Raw genomic sequence first — 17,233 nt, 5'->3', positions numbered from 1 at the left:
CCCCTCTAATTTCATCAAATTCTACCTGAGAATATGTTTTTTTTTTAATCATAAAACTGAAATCAAATGAGAATAACATTAATATCATAATAATTGGAAGTATGAAACTAAGTACAATTCATTAAATGAGTAAAACCTTTAATACAATAATTGTAGAATCAACAATTATCTCTTTAATAAATCTCATAACAAAGCAGTCACATTTGAACTCAAATAAAAACAATTCAAGAAAATAAAAAATAAAGCAAAACTAGAAAATCAAAAAATAAATCTAAAATTTTAGAAAATAGTAATCTTCCACTTAAAGTCTGCACTTTTTAAATTTATTTTTTTTATAATTCATTGTGCTTTTAAAAATCATTTTTAACATTTAATTCTTTTTATATATTTTTTTTTATTTCTTGGAAGGATTTTTTTAATTTCAATATTTTTAATGTTCATTTTGTGAAATAACAATGCCCATTAAATTTCATCTCAATTTTATAAAATAAAATTTTAGTAACAGAATATAAAAATGTTTTCAACTACTAATATGAGAGGACATGTTATTATAACAAGCTTGAAGATTGTGTATATAAGACAAAAAACCTAATTCATTATTAAAAAATGTTAAGAGAAAAATTAGTATGAGAAAGAATTAAAGAACCTTTCATAAAAATTATTAATTTTTCAGTCATAACTTCAATTAATATTTATTTTTTCTAATTAAAATAATTAATAAAAAATCCGGATATGAAAAATATGTTCAAGTAAAAATAATAAAAGATTAAAAACATCAAAGGAAAAGATATTCAATATTTTAAATTTTACTTTTGATATTCTTTAGATCAATAAATTATCAAATATCTTTTTCAGAAAAAAGAAAAATGAAGAGTTTTATGGAAGGGATTGGAAAATTTTTTGTAATAAAAGGATTTTATAGAAATTTCCTAACCTTGAAAGGAAAATTTCATCATCAATCTCAAATTACTCCAAAATTTGGTCTATGTATATAAAAACAATAAGAAAAGAAGACAAAAATAAAACAAATTTTTAGAATCCTTTTGAGGGAGATGACAATATTGAGAATAATTTTCTCAAAAATTATTTTCCAAATATTACCAACCAATATCTTCATCACAACATATTATAATATTCTTAGAAAATAAACAAATTAAAGGAAATTTCATAGAAAATCAAAAGAAAATTATAAAATATCTTTTTCAAAAAAAAAAAAAAAAGTTTTATGGAAGGAAAATTTATGTAATAAAAGGATTTTATAGAAATTTTTTAACCTTGAAAGGGAAATTTCATCATCAATCTCAAATTACTCTAAATTTTGGTGAACGCATATAAAAACAATAAGAAAAGAATGTAAAAATAAAAAACAAAAAACATATTTTAAGAATTAAAAAAATATATATGAATAGGACAAGATGAGATATTAAACATAATACCATGTAAAAGAATTAAAAAAAAAAATCAAAATATGAGATTTGATCATTTTTATAATCATAAAAATTTTCATTCCTATTTAAATTTAAAAAAAAAATCATTTACATTAATAAATAGAAAATAAAATTAATTTCTCATTGTTAATTCCAACATTCTAAACCAACTCCAACATGATATGGAAACTATTTCATTTTTCCTTTTGTGGGAGATGACAATATTGAGAATAATTTTCTAAAAAAATTATTTTTCAAATATCACCGATACATATCCTCATCACAATATACTACAATATTCCTAGAAAACAAACAGAAAATCTCATCAAAAGAAATTTCTTGTAAGATCAAAAGAAAATTTCATACTGTAAAATGTTTATTCCTCATTTTGAGTATAAAAGATATTAAAAAATCATTCACTTATCTTATTTTCATTCGTTTTGGGGTTTATGGATTTAACAATGAAACAAAAGATATGGTGGAATGTTAAACCTAATTTTTACTTTCCCGCAACTCAATAAAAAAAACACTATTTACACAATCTACATTACAAATATACCAAATCAATGAATGTAAATCAATTGTGCTAATAAAGATTTTGGCATTAATAAAAAAAAAATGATAGATCTAAGAGATTTTGGGTTACCTGAGAATTCACAAAGTAGAGAAGAGCAGTTGTGTGTGAACTATGGGTGTGAGAAGAAAGGTAGAAGAAAGTTATGGTTATGGGTTATGGAATGCGATTTTTTTGGATTGTGGGAATGTGGAAACAATGATTTTTTTTTTATATATTATCATTATTCTCAAAGTGGGCCCATTTAGTTATAATATTTTAAAATTTTTATTTTAAATGGTGTCACTTTTTTAAAATTGACACTAAACTTAAAATTAATATCATCTATCCTAATTAAAATTTTTTATATGATGTGTCACTTTTATGAATTTTAAGTCATATGGTGTCATTATTTTAAAAGTGACACCATAAATAGTGACACCATAAATTATTTTTGTTGTAGTGTTTACCACCATGCATTTCTTCTGGGTGCAATGCCTTAGTTATGAGTGTGGTCGGATGATTTTGGTGGAGATACTTTCTGTTAATGAGGAAATGAATTTTTGGAGAGTTGCAGCCATGTGTTCTAGTGGTTGAATTCAACAAGGAAATTAGATGATTCAATGGTGTTGATTTACTAGAGATCTTGCGTGTAGGTTGGTAGTTTTTTTTTGTTTTTTTTTTTTTTATGGCAGAAAATGGTGGCACATTGAGTAAATATTTAATGGAAGATGTTTTCGTGTGGAGATCTAATGGAGAATACAACCACCTTCATGTGAAGCCACTTTGTTGTGCTAATGGAGAAAAGAAATACAAGTGAAATTGGTCATTATGTGGTTGAAATTCATGTCGTGTTGGTGTTTGAGTGGATGTCATGTTAGTGGCTTCAATGTTTATTTATTCTTTAAAATAAATATTTTTTTAAAAAAAAAAGAAAATGAAAATGTGAATGTTGTGTGGATGAATATTTAGAGAATTTAATGAAGACTCATAATACAATGACATGGTGGATGGAATTAAAAATAAAATGAATGGTTGAATTTATATGCAGCAGCCATTGAGATCATGCTAGTGGCTTTGATGTTTAATGCATTTTAAAAATGAAATAATGGGGATGTTGTGGCCGTGTATGGAGTGCTCCTCTCATGATTGATTTATAAAACATTGTGGCTGCTAGTGTTGTGACCATGAATGGAGTATTTTTATGAGAATTCATGAAGGATTCATGGATGCGTAGTGACTTTGTATGTTAAATCTCCATGTCTGAATTTTTGTGGAGAATCATACATATAATGGTCATGTGTTAGTGCATAAATTCTGTGGAGAAACAAGTTGCTGACGCACTGCTCTATTTTGCCACATTAGTGTTGTGTTGATGCTTGTTTTTTGGAGGAATTTCAGCCACTTTAGTGCGTGTTTTCATGACTGTGAGGAGAAAAGCAAAAAGCACTTGATCACACCATCAGATTTTAAGACCACCAAGCTGCCACTATGAACACACACATCAGCCACACTTCCACTCTCATTACACACAACTCAGCATGCTTCACTCACATTCAACACACACTACTTTGTTTCCTTAGGAATTTTATGTTTATTTATTTATTTATTTATTTTGTGTAGTATCCTATTTTTTAATAAATTTGTTACTAATTGGAATTACCTAATTTTTATTTTGGTGAGATAACCTTTCTTGATATTTATATGGAGTTTATTTTGTGAACTAATATTCTACCTTTTTAATGATATTTCCTTGGCTTTTGATAATTTAGTCACTTTTGATCATACTTGTGAACTTTCCTTGACTTGAGACATGCTAAGTGTATATATATAGGTTTAGTTATTTTTTATTTATTATTCTTTAATCTTATCATTATTATTGGTGAATTAACCTCATTTTTATAGAAGCATTGACGCTTGTTGCATAGGTACGCTCTATCTTCCCATTTCAAAGTTCCATGAATATGTATGTCATTAAGAACTATATCCTCTTTGATATTGACTTTGGGTGCCTTGATGTTCATTTGATTTCCTTTGATAAAATGCATGTTGAGTAATATAATACCTGAACTAACTTTGGTGTTTTGTGATAGCATTTAAGTTATAGATCTAGGTATGCATATTATCCTTTTTTTATGATAGTGGTTTGAATCCTTGTTTGTCATCTTAGAATTAATAGAGTTTTTGAAATCACCTTAACCTATCTAGGTATTTATAATCAATTGATTAATTGTCATATTTCCCTCAACTAAGCTAGTAGAAACCTTTTTAGGGCTTAGAGGAGTGCTACCTCTTTGGAGGTACCTTCCTAATAGGTAATCTGATCCCTGGACCCAAACTCGGGTTTTTTGTAGACAACTTTTCCAAAAAATCAAGAGTCCTTCTAGGGGTTTTGTTCTTACTTGTTTTCTCCTTTAAAAATAAATAAAAGTAAGTGGCGATTCCAACTTTTTATAAAAATCCGTTTTTTTTTTCACTTTAATCAAAAGAGAGTCTTGCCAATCGAATGGGAACACATCATGAAAAATGTGGGTCCACAAGGAGAGACCTAGGTCCACACACCCAACCCCATTTGCAACTCCTAACCACAACACTTAGAAGGTCTCAAATGCTTTGTGTGAATGCATCCAGGTCCCCAAATTTTGGTCACCATGAAAGAGAGTACACCATATATTTATGAAACTGTATACACTAATGAGGCATGATGAACTGCTTCCATATCGCCCAAGCACCATAATGAGGTTGTGAGATCTTGTCATCCACTCAAGAAAACCAAACCATTAACCATCTTACCATGGACTCCCCAGTTCAGTCTCAACCTAGCTTCAACCATTTCTCTAAAATACCCAACTACATTAATACCTTCATGACCTTGGAAGCAAATAATGAATCTCTCATTTAAGCCTTGAGTTGATCGTGTGCATAGTTGGTTGTGTGAAACATAGAAAATGCAAGAACTTCTCATTGAAACTCTTCAAGGACTGTGACAATGATCATATTGATGTTTTTTCTTTGACCGGTGTGCTAAAGAGGAAACAGAGACATGATAAAGACCCAAACAGGCATCTATTGATGTTCAAACCAAGAACAAACCAAAAGGATGTGCACAGTCTAACATTTTCGAGAGAAGTGGGAACCAAAAATAGAGAGTGAACAAAAAAAAAAAGAGGAGAATATAAAATGAAATGACAAATCATCAAACAAAACCCTATTTCATGCTTTAATCAACGGGCTTAAGCAAGTGAGTGAAACCAAACAAATTTAAAATAGAGCCCAAAGAGACAGGGCTAAAACTAGACATAAAATACCTAAAAGAAAAAAGTCTCAGACTCCACAAACATACATAGTATCTAATGTCCACAATCAAGCATCAAAATGAACCCAAAATCAGTAGGAGGTAAGACCATGTGAAGTAGAGAAATATGAAGCATGTTGTAATCATACCTGGACAAAACCGACAAGCTCCTCATTTCCTTCTCTCAAGCTCTCCAACTTTTCTTGCTTCACTCACCTCCTCTCTAAGCCTCCTAACAGTCTCTGAATTCCCCATGCCACCTATCAGGTTCTTTCAAGAAAAGGACTTTTGCTAGCCCACTATCTCCTACACACCAATTGCCTAAAACCTCCTAAAATGTGGTAAAAAGGTGGTCTAAAATATCCCCTACCTTTAGACCAAAAAAGAGGGTCTACAAATATGCCCCTCTTCGGTAGAGATCACAAATGTAATGAATGGATCATGAATATGTGAGAGATGAATGAAACGAAGTGTATTGTACCGAAGAATAGAAAGGATCCCGAATTTGGTCTAAACACATAACATGACAAGCTCAAGATCAAGGTCAAATAAAGGGGAACAAACTTAGCATAGAAATACGGGCAATTCCAAGAGTGTATGTGCAATGAATGGCACTAGATTGTGATACAATGAATAGCATAAGGATGACTAAGATAGGGAGTGATTGACACACAAAAAAAAAAAAAAAAATTGAAGGAAGGAGAAGGTATGATTTGAAACTGAACAGAACCAAAAAACTAAGGTACGACTCAAAGCCAAACAAACTCAATTAGACTAACAAGACAATGATCAATCAATATAGGTGTGGTCCCAAAACTCAAACACAAACTGGCATAGAAATGATTGATCAATATAGGTGCGATCCCGAAAACTCAAACTCATACTGACATAGAAGATGACCGATCAATATAGGTGCGGTCTTGAAAACTCAAACTCATATTGACATGGAAGATGACCGATCGATATAGGTACGGTCCCGAAAACTCAAACTAAACACAAGTTGATAGGAAGATGGTCGATCGATCTAAGTGTGGTCCCAAAAAAAAAAAAAACTAAAACTGAATTGATGAGATGAATGACCGAGTGGCTCAAATCCAAAGGATAACTAGGATAACAAAGCAAGAAAAATCGACGGGAGGGGATATGCCCCAGTATGACAACTCATAAGGATCGACAACTAGGTCAAAAGGTGATACAATCTACTGAAGGTCTAATGATCTCAAAGAATGGGGTATGCCCCAGTATGCAATTCGTAGGGTCACAACTAAGTTGAGAGGAAGTGAAACATGTGAAAGGTTTGATGATCCCAAAGAAGGGGGTATGCCCAAGTATGCAACTCTTAGGGTCAACAACTAGATCAAAAGGTGAGTGAAAGTCTACTGAAAGGTCTAGTGCTCTCAGATAAGGGAGTATGTCCTAATGTGTGATGGTGAACAAACTGAGATATGAAATGACACAAAACTACTGTGCTTTGAAATATGCTCATCCATCATGTAATGAAAATTTCCAACCTCAAATAGGTAATACTAAACAAGACCATGTATTGTGATACCATGTTGACAAAACAAAACTAATTGATGGATAAAAACAATGATGACCAATGCTCGAAATGTAAAGTGTAAGCAAGTCAAAACTCAACATGTGACTATCAAAATGAAAACACCATCACTAATGAACCAATAATCTGCTAGGTCCTACCATCATGGAAGATGCTAAACTTAAAGTCCAAAAGATGTATGAAAACTTGACTAGAAAACTCGAGGACTAATCTACATCCTTCTTTAATCAAGAAAGAGGTGTGAGGTCATGTGTCATGGTGAAATGTGTAAGTGTAGACCCTCCATTTTGTCTTCCTAGCAGATGTCCTATTAGGCATTTGTTTAGTACTTTATTGCAATTCCCTGGTGGCTCATTACTACTCGTGTAGCCTATCTTTTCTAAGCCACCTTGGGGACTTTGGTTGAGGGATTTATCTAACCCATTGTGACTCTTGGCAGCCTTAATTTAAACATAGGCTCACTTAGGCACCTTAGGCCCACTTAGGCATCGTAGGCCCGTTTAGATACACTTGCCCATTAGGCCTACTTAGGCACCCTAGGCATATTTAGATACACTTGGCCCATTAGGTACCACTTTAGGACCACTTAGGCACCTTAGGCCCATTTAGATGCACCTGGCCTATTAGGCACCACCCTAAGCCCATTTAGATACACTTGATCCATTAGGCACCACCCTAAGCCCATTTAGATACACTTGATCCATTAGGCACCATCTTAGGCCCACTTAGGCACCCTAGGCCTATTTAGATACACTTGGCCCATTAGGTACCACCTTAGGCCCACTTAGGTACCCAAGGCCCATTTAGATACCCGTTGGCCCATTCAAAGTCCTTAGAATCAAAATCTCATTTTCTTAAATAATATGCAATCTTGTTTTGATCGGTTCACATCTTTCTTAGTTTGCAATAAAAACTACGGTTTTGAGTGAGACATGAATCTCAGCTTGTGGTCCTAAATAAATGGGATAATTCTAGGATAGATTCATGTATATCAATTAGGGAATTGGTGAAACCCCTACATAAAAGAATTTTTTTCAAAAATCATCTTTGTTGTCAATTTGCCACTTATTGAAATCATATCTATCTATTTTTTAGGAATTATATACAAGATGTATGTGATAACTGATGATTTTGTATGCTTTGATCATTTTTGCTATGCTAGTTAGATAGCAAGCATGCTAGGATTTCTATGTTTTATTATTTATGATCTAACCCCTCATGTCTTACGGAAGCACATTACAAGTTATCTATGCTATCTCGGTACACCCGTTATCACTTACCATCTAAATTATGTAAATATGCTTGCCATTGTGAACCGCGCCTATGTTTGATGTGCTTGGGTGTCTTGATATATTGATTCATTTGTTCGATTATTTTTTATAAAGCATATGTTGGATGATATACTATTGGAACTAACTTTGATGTCTTGTGATAGCGCTTAAGAAGCAGTCCGAGTAGGCACCCTAAATCTTCTTTATGATTTGTGATCGGTTCTCTTGTTTAGCATGTTATTTTTTTTTTTAATCACCTTAGTCTACCTAGGTACCCTCAATCAACCAATTAATTGTCCCAATTCTCTCAACTTAGTCAGTAGAGACCTTTGTAGGGCTTAGAGGGGTGCTACCATTTAAAGGTACCTTCCCAATAGGTAACCTAATCCCCAAACCTAGACTCGAATTTTTCAAAGACACGTTTTTCCAAAAACCGTGGAGTCATTTTTTTAGGGTTTTCTTTCTTATTTATTTACCCTTTTAAAATAAAATAAGATAAGTGGCGACTCTGACTCCGACTTTTCCAAAACGAATTTTTCACCAATAAAAACGAGTCTCACCAATTGAGTAAGGACGCACGTGAAAAATATGGGTCCACAAATTGGTGACTCTGATGGGGATTTTGAGGATCAAGCTTGAACACTAGTTGAGGAAAATGTGGCATTTAATTGGTCGATTAGAGGGTACCCCTTTTTTAAGCAAGGTGATCCAATTTGCTTGATTGCTTAGTTTGCTATCTTAACATGTTTGATTGCCTTGAATGATCACTTGATTGCTTGCTCACTTTAACATGATTCACTTTCACATATGCTAGATAGGACTTTGCTTGTATGATACCTATCTGCTCAGTATGACTACTTGTTGCATGACAATATATGATCCTGCATGATTGTATGATTGCTTGTCTTTGTTCACTATCTCACTTTAAATCTTAGATTTTTCGGATGCACCCACATCCTTTGTTGTGAACTTTAGATTACCTTGAGTGTTGAGATATGAGAGAGTTTTCACCATTAAGAAACCCCTTGGGAAAGCGAGGAATGCATGTGTGGAGGTGATGACCATCTTAGATGGAAGCATCCCATCTCTTTGGGGGTGTGCAGAGGGTTGCGTACCACCGGAGGGTACGATCGTCTCTGCTAGGGATCCTTTAACCCACTCATTTTATCTTATAGAGCCACCTCAACCTTGTAGGTTAACCTAGACCCAATTAGGATCTCATTCCTACACGTGGGTGCATTTGTGGACCTTCAGAGTTGCCTTGGTCACAATTGGGTTCGAATATCCTCTCCATAGTCTCATTTTGGTGTAATCAGATACGAGTATCAATTTGAGTATACCTGGGATATATGCTTGAATACTTTTTAGTCAGTTCCTACAGAGCTACCCCTATACAGTGTCTCATCAAGTGTTTTTGTTTTTATAAGAGTATTTTCACGCCCAATCTGGATTCGCCTTCGTGGATTAAAGTTAGAGGTAGGTTGACCAGAGCATCAAATCAGCCAGACTAGAGATTAGATCAGAGAGACATAAACTCACAGGTAGTTATCATTAACTAATTTGCTATGGCCATGGCTTTGATTTAGGAGGTTATAGCAGGTCTTGGCCAAAGGATAGATGGGCAGCAAGCTTAGTAGATCCCGCCTTAGGATGGCACATAGTATGACCTTGCAGTACCACCATCTCTTCTACTTAGTTAGTCGGTTCCACACCCTGTACCGTATGTTTTGTATAGTCAGACTAATGCTACCCCATTTCCTGTCGTAGCACCCATTCCGGCCTTAGAGGATGCACACACTTGTATGAATAGACTCGAGCAGAGGATGAGATAGATGAGGATTTCAAATGGAGCTATTAGTTGGGATGATTTTGATGGAGCACTGTTAGCCAATTTACCGGCCTAGTTTAGGATGCCGGAGATTGAGAGGTATACGGGCATAGGTTGTCTTAAGATCCATTTGAGGTTATACAGTACTATGATGAGGGCCCATGGGTTGGATGAGACCCAATTGATTATGTTTTTCCCCATGTCCTTGAGTTATGCAGTGTAGTGTTCATTTGCTTCGTTAGATGCTTCACATCGTAGGACCTAGGATGATCTAGCCCAAGAGTTTTTGAGACAATTTGTGTTTAACACCGTCATTGATGTCTTGAGGAGAGAGCTAGAGGCCTTGAGACAGGGACCAGAGGATTCGATGACTTCATTTATCTCTCGATGGAGGGAGAAGATTGCATAGATTGTTGATCGTCCTTCAGAGAATGATCAAATTAGTATGATTTTGAGGAGCTTACAGCCTAGATTTGCTAGACACTTGATGGGATTTCCTCATACGGATTTTGGATCCTTGGTACAGGCTTTGTGGTAACCCCTTAGCCTCTTGACTTAACCATGGAGGAATAGGCCTCATGGGTAGGCCTTGCACCCATGAGAGCCTAAGCTGAAAGCAAGGAAAACTTGAAGGTTTGGTGGTTCAATCTCCAGGGGCTATGTGAGGAGGCTGTGGGCGAGCCAGACATGCACTGCGCGTGCATCACGGGCAAGCCAGACGTGTACCACGGGTGAGCCAGACATGCACCACATGTGCACCAGATGGGCATCGCACACGCACCTGACTTAGGTGGTGCAGATGAAGGCTGAAAGACTTTTGGAATTTTAATTTATAATTATTGATTATTCCATTATGTCTCCTCAGGCATATTGATGTCTCCTCTAGAAACAATGAAAAAGGTATGTATTGCTCTTTAAGGGAAGGGGGGGGGGGGGGGGGGTAGGTGACTCAAAGGAGGGAACACCAAGGGAAGCCTTGATCGTACCAAGGGGGCACCATGGCAAGGCCTTGGGCATGCCTAGGACACACGGACACGACTCGAGCACACACACATGGGCTCAACAACATGTGTGGTGTGCACCTCATGGCCGCAATGGCATGGGGCCTGGTGCGGCCTACCCCTTCCCCGCGCAGGCATGAGGATGCCTAAGCCTTGTGCGGTGAGCCAGCTGATGAAACCATGGTCACAATGTCATGGTCTGATGGCACCAAACAAATAGCTGACTTGCACCAAGATGCCCATGCACAGCACAGAGGCGCAATGCCTTGTGCACCAAGAGGGATCAGCCATGGGCGCAATGCCATGGCTCGTTGCTATGAAGCTGGACCGGACAAAAGGAAGCAAGCAACAAGCCCAAGCCATGGGCACCTAGATATGGCACGGGCTCATACATCAGTGTGAGGAAGGCACGTTGATGCACTAAATGCTTAGTCAGCTGGTTGGTGCAAGCTGCTTGCTTCAGAAGGCCTTGATCAAAGACATGCTGATGGGCACCTGATCACAAGAGGCACTTTGTGGGGAAGGATATTAGAGCTCACACCAAAGATGGCTAGTGGTAGTGCAATGGACGCCCTACGCAAAAGGATAACTCGGATGGAAGAAGCATTGGGAGAATGGCCAAGTGAGGAAGGCATTGTGGTTTCGTGGGTTGAACACACCATGGGCAAAATCCAAGTGCAGAGGAGTTTGCTGGAGACCCATGACAATTTCTTTGAGGAGAAACTTGTTAGGTTCAAAGCAGAGATGCAGTCCCTGATGGATGATTTCAAGGGCGCCCTGCAGTCCTATGGAGAGGATGTTGCAGTGCTTAAGAAGGCTGTGTTGCAAGGGTCCTCATCAGGCCCTAAAGCCCCTTCCAAGGTCCGAGTCCCAGAGCCTAAGGGCTTCAATGATAATAGAAACGCAAAGGAGTTGGAAAACTTCTTATGAAACATGGAGCAATTCTTCAAAGCTGCTCACATACCTGATGGCGAGAAGGTGTCCATCACCAGCATGTATCTGATTGGTGATGCTAAGCTATGGTGGCGAACTAGGATGGAACACGATGTAGAGTCGAGAAGACCCCAAATCACCACTTGGGAGACTCTAAAGAAGGAATTGAAGGATCAGTTCCTTCTCACCAACACTGCGTGGGTGGCTAGAGAAGCGCTAAAAAGGCTCAGGCACATCGGATATGTGAGAGAATACGTCAAGGAGTTCAGTTCCTTGATGCTAGACATAAAAAACATGTCAGATGAGGACAAGCTCTTTAATTTCATGTCGAGATTGCAAAACTTAGGAGGCAAGGGGTTCGTGATATCCCTGCTACCATGGCTTCAGCAGGGAAAACCAGTAGAGAAGACCACAAAGGTTGTGCAGCAGACCACCCGGATGGCAGGATGCTTCATCTACAATGGCCCTCATCGAGCTAGAGATTGCCCCAAAAGAGAGAAACTCTCAGCCCTTATGACTGCCAACTACAAGGGAGACTCTGACTCGGAGACCCCTCCTAAAGTCAACCCACTGCAACTCTTGAACATGATCAATGGTGAGACCCCAGTCCAAAAGTCCCTAATGCATGTCCATGCAGTTGTGAATGGTGTGCAAGTGAAGGCCTTGGTGGACAACGGTGCCACCCACAACTTTGTGGCCACCAGAGAAGCAACCAGGTTGGGATTGAAGTTGGAAGAGGATACTAGTCGAATCAAGGCAGTCAATAGCAAAGCCCAAGAGATCCAAGGGTAGCTAAGAATGTCCCTATGCAAATGGGTGACTGGAAGGGTGTGTGCAGTTTACTTTGTGTGCCTTTGGATGATTTTGACTTGATCCTTGGTGTAGATTTTCTCTTAAGAGCAAGGTGGCCTTGATCCCACATCTTGGTGGACTAATGGTGTTAGAAGAGAAGCAGTCTTGCTTCGTGAAGGCCTTGAGGGCGAAGGATGGTGGTAAGGGACAGTCTGAGATGTTGTCTACTATTCAGTTGAAGAAAGGATTGAAAAAGGGCCAGGAGACTTATGTTGTAGCCCTGATCGAAATCAAGGAGAGACGGTCTGTGGAAGTCCCTGATTCAGTGGTCAAGATCCTTAAGGAGTTCAAAGACATGGTGATGTCTGCAGAACTCCCCAAGGAATTGCCACCCCGGCGACCTATTAACCACAAGATCGAATTGTTGCCTAGAACAAAGGCCTCGACTCAAGCCCCTTACCGGATGCCTCCTGCAAAGTTGTTGGATGCAAGCCTAATCCAACCCTCAAGGGCCCCATATGGTGCACCAATGCTGTTCCAAAAGAAGCATGATGGCTCTCTCTGTATGTGTGTGGACTACAGAGCCCTCAACAAGGTGACCATCAAGAACAAGTACCCGATCCCCTTGGCTGCTGAGTTGTTTGACAGAATTGTCAAAAGCCTCTTAATTCACCAAGTTGGACCTGAGATCGGGTTACTGGCAGGTTCGAATTGCAGCAGGAGATGAGGGGAAGACCACTTGTGTAACTTGGTATGGATCATACGAGTTTCTGGTAATGCCCTATGGACTGACTAATGCCCCTGCTACATTCTGCAATTTGATGAATGATGTTTTATTTGATTACTTAGATGCATTTGTGGTAGTGTATCTAGATGATATTGTAGTTTATAGTAAGACCCTAATAGAGCATGAGAAGCACTTGAGATTGGTGTTTCAAAGATTGAGGGAGAATAGGCTTTATGTGAAGCCAGAGAAATGTGAGTTTGCTTAGGAGGATATCACATTTATAGGACACAAGATCAGTGCAGGCTTGATCAGGATGGATAAATGCAAGGTGCAAGTTATTATGAAGTGGTCAGTCCCTACCAAAGTAGCAGAGTTGCGGTCCTTCCTTGGCTTGGCCAATTCCTATAGAAGATTCATTAAGGGGTATTCAAAGAGAGTGTCTCCCCTTACTGACCTATTGAAGAAGGACAACCAGTGGGATTGGAGCATGCAGTGTCAAATGGCCTTTAAAGGCTTGAAGGAAGCCATCTCCATTGAGCTTGTGCTACGGTTACCAAACTTGGACTTACCCTTTGAAGTCCAAACATATGCATCAGATAGAGCCTTAGGTGGAGTTTTGGTGGAGGAAGGGCACCTTGTGGCGTTTGAAAGTAGGAAACTAAACAATGATGAGTAGAGGTACTCCACTCACGAGAAGGAGATGATGGCTATGGTTCACTACCTGCAGCAGTGGAGGCACTACCTACTTGGGAGCATTTTTATAGTGGTCATTGACAATGTGGCCAACATCTTCTTCAAAACTCAGAAGAAGTTGAGTCCTAAACAGGTGCGATGGCAGGAGTTCCTGGCCGACTTCAAATTTGAGTGGTTGCATCGACCAGGAAGACATAGCACTGTGGTTGATGCCTTGAGTAGGAAAGAGGTGATTACCTACATCACGGCCCTCTCAGAAGTCATCTCTAACTTCAATGAGAAGATCAAGCAAACTGCGGAGCAGGATGTTGCACATGGCAAGCTGAAACAGCAAGTAAAGGAGGGTGTGATCAGGAGGTATTGGCTAGAGGGTGACCTCCTTATGGCAAAAGGAGGAAGATGGTATGTTCCTGCAGGCGGCCTCAGAAAGGAATTGTTGTGAGAAACTCATGACGTAAAGTGGGCAGGCCATCCCGGTGAAGAAAGGACTCTAGCATTGCTAGCCAGATCCTACTACTGGCCTAAGATAGGTGAGGATATCCAGGCATATGTGAAATCCTGTCTGGTTTGTCAGATGGACAAGACTAAAAGGAAGAAGGTTGTAGGGTTGCTGTAGCACTTCCCCATTCTAGAGAGACCTTGGGAGAACATTTCCATAGATTTCATGACTAGGTTCCCAAAGGTTTATGATTTTAAATCCGTCTTTGTTGTTGTAGATAGATTCTCTAAGTATGTTGTGTTTATACCTGCCCCTGATGCTTGCCCTACGGAGGAAGCGGTTAAGTTGTTTTTCAGTAATGTGGTCAAACACTTTGGGTTGCCTAAGGACATAGTCAGTGATCGAGATGCACGGTTCACAGGCCAGTTTTGGGTTGAGCTGTTCAAACTCTTAGGTTCAGAGTTGAAGTTTTCTACATCCAACCACCCTCAGACTAATGGGCAGACGGAGAAGATCAATGCATTGCTGGAGGAATACCTCAGGCAGTATGTGACAACAACACAAAAGAATTGGGTGGACTTGATGGATACTGCCCAGTTGTGCTACAACTTGCAAAGGAGCTCAGCAACAGGGATGAGCCCATTTGAGCTAGCTATTGGGGTACAGCCACGGATGCCTTTGGAGGTGGCTAAGCAAAAAACAGGAGGAAGTAATCCTGCAACATACAAAATGGCTCAGTCCCGATAGGAGATGTTTGATGAAGCCCGGGACAATCTAGAGAAGGCAGCTAGACGAATGAAGAAATATGCGGATCCTAACCGCAAACCCTTGGAATTTCAGGTTGGGGACAAGGTCCTCTTAAAATTGACTCCTTCAATTTGGAAGAAGATCAACAACAAGACAAGGCAGAGGGGTTTAATTCCTAAGTATGATGGACCATTCGCGGTGATTAAACGAGTTAGGCAGGTGGCCTACATGTTGAAGCCGCTTGAGAGGCTCAAGCTTCACCCGACTTTCCATGTGAGCTTTCTGAAGCCTTACTATGAGGATCTGGATGCAGAGAGAGTGCAAACAAAGCAGGCTCCTCTCTTGGTCATGAAGCAGTTTGATCTAGAGATAGAGAAGATCTTGGATCATAGGACCATGGGACATAGCAGAAAGAACCGGTAAACTGATTTCTTGGTTCAGTGGAAGAGAACTTCAGAAGCAGAAGGTACTTGGGAAAGAGATGTTACCTTGTGGCAATTTGGGACGACGGTCCATGCATACTGGCAGACTAAGTCGACGAGGTCGTCGACTTCAGTAGGCGAGGGTGGGTTTGTCAGCCCCTTAGCCTCTTGACTTAACCATGGAGGAATAGGCCTCATGGGTAGGCCTTGCACTCATGAGAGCCTAGGCTGAAAGCAAGGAAAACCTGGAGGTTTGGTTGTTCAAACTCTAGGGGTTATGTGAGGAGGTCGCGGGCAAACCATAAGCGCCACGCGGGCGAGCTGGACGCACACCGCAGGCGAGCCAGATGCGCACCACGGGAGAGCCAAACGAGCACCACGAGCACACTATGGGAAAGCCAGACATACACCGCATGCACACCAGATGGGCATCGCGCGCGCACTTGACTTAGGTGGTGCAAATGAAGGCTGAGGGACTTTTGGAATTTTAATTTATAATTATTTATTATTCCATTATGTCTCCTCAGGCATATTGATGTCTCCTCCAAAAACAATGAAAACGACCCGTATTGCTCTTTAAAGGGGAGAGGGGTAGGTGACTCAAAGGAGGGAGCACCAAGGGAAGCCTTGAACTCACCAAGGGGGCACCATGGCACGACCTTGGGCATGCCTAGGACACATGGACGCAACTTAAGCACGCACACATGGGCTCAACGACATGTGTGGTGTGCACCTCGTGGCCGCAACGGCACAGGGCCTGGTGCGGCCTACCCCTTTCCCGCACAGGCACGAGGGTGCTTAAGCCTTGTTCGATGAGCCAACTGATGAAACCATGGGCACAATGTCATGGTATGATGGCACCAAACAAATAGCTGACTCGCACTAGGATGCCTACGCACAACACAGGGGTGCAATGCCCTATGCACCAAGAGGAATCAGCCATGGGCATAATGCCATGGCTCGTTGCTATGAAGCTGGACCGGACAAGAGGAAGCAAGCAACAAACCCAATCCATGGGCACCTAGATATGGCACGGGCTCATACATCAGTGTGAGGAAGGCACGTTGATGCACCAGATGCTTGGTCAGTTGGGTGGTGCACGCTGCTTGGCTCAGAAGGCCTTGATTAAAGACATGTTGATGGGCACCCAGTCACAAGAGGCACTTTGCGGGAAAGGAGGCAGCTTGTTAGGGGGACTCTCTAGCAGCTTGGCGAGCAAGGCTTAAGGAGATGGTAATGCAGCTAGCTAGTGGCAACTAGCTCAGACAACAAGTGACCAAGTCAAGAAGTCATTTGACCTGCAGGTGGCTGAGGAATGATGGCTAGTGCAAGTGGGTGGCATGTGCAGGTCACTATCTAGGTGGTGGGTGGTTATGCAAGGCAGTTATGGGCAGTTCTGGCCAATTGCATAACCACCAAGTTGGCTCCAACATTTGAATTTGGAAAATTCAAATTTGTAACTACAGCTTGAGTCTTTTAAAAAAGCTCCCGTAGCCTTGAAACAGAGGAATAAAGTTTAGGATAGGGTTCTTCTCGTATGCTTGGGA

The sequence above is a fragment of the Vitis riparia genome, chromosome 9, assembly GCF_004353265.1.
Source record: "Vitis riparia cultivar Riparia Gloire de Montpellier isolate 1030 chromosome 9, EGFV_Vit.rip_1.0, whole genome shotgun sequence".
Lineage (NCBI taxonomy): Eukaryota > Viridiplantae > Streptophyta > Magnoliopsida > Vitales > Vitaceae > Vitis > Vitis riparia.
Note: the sequence above shows the minus strand (reverse complement) of the source record.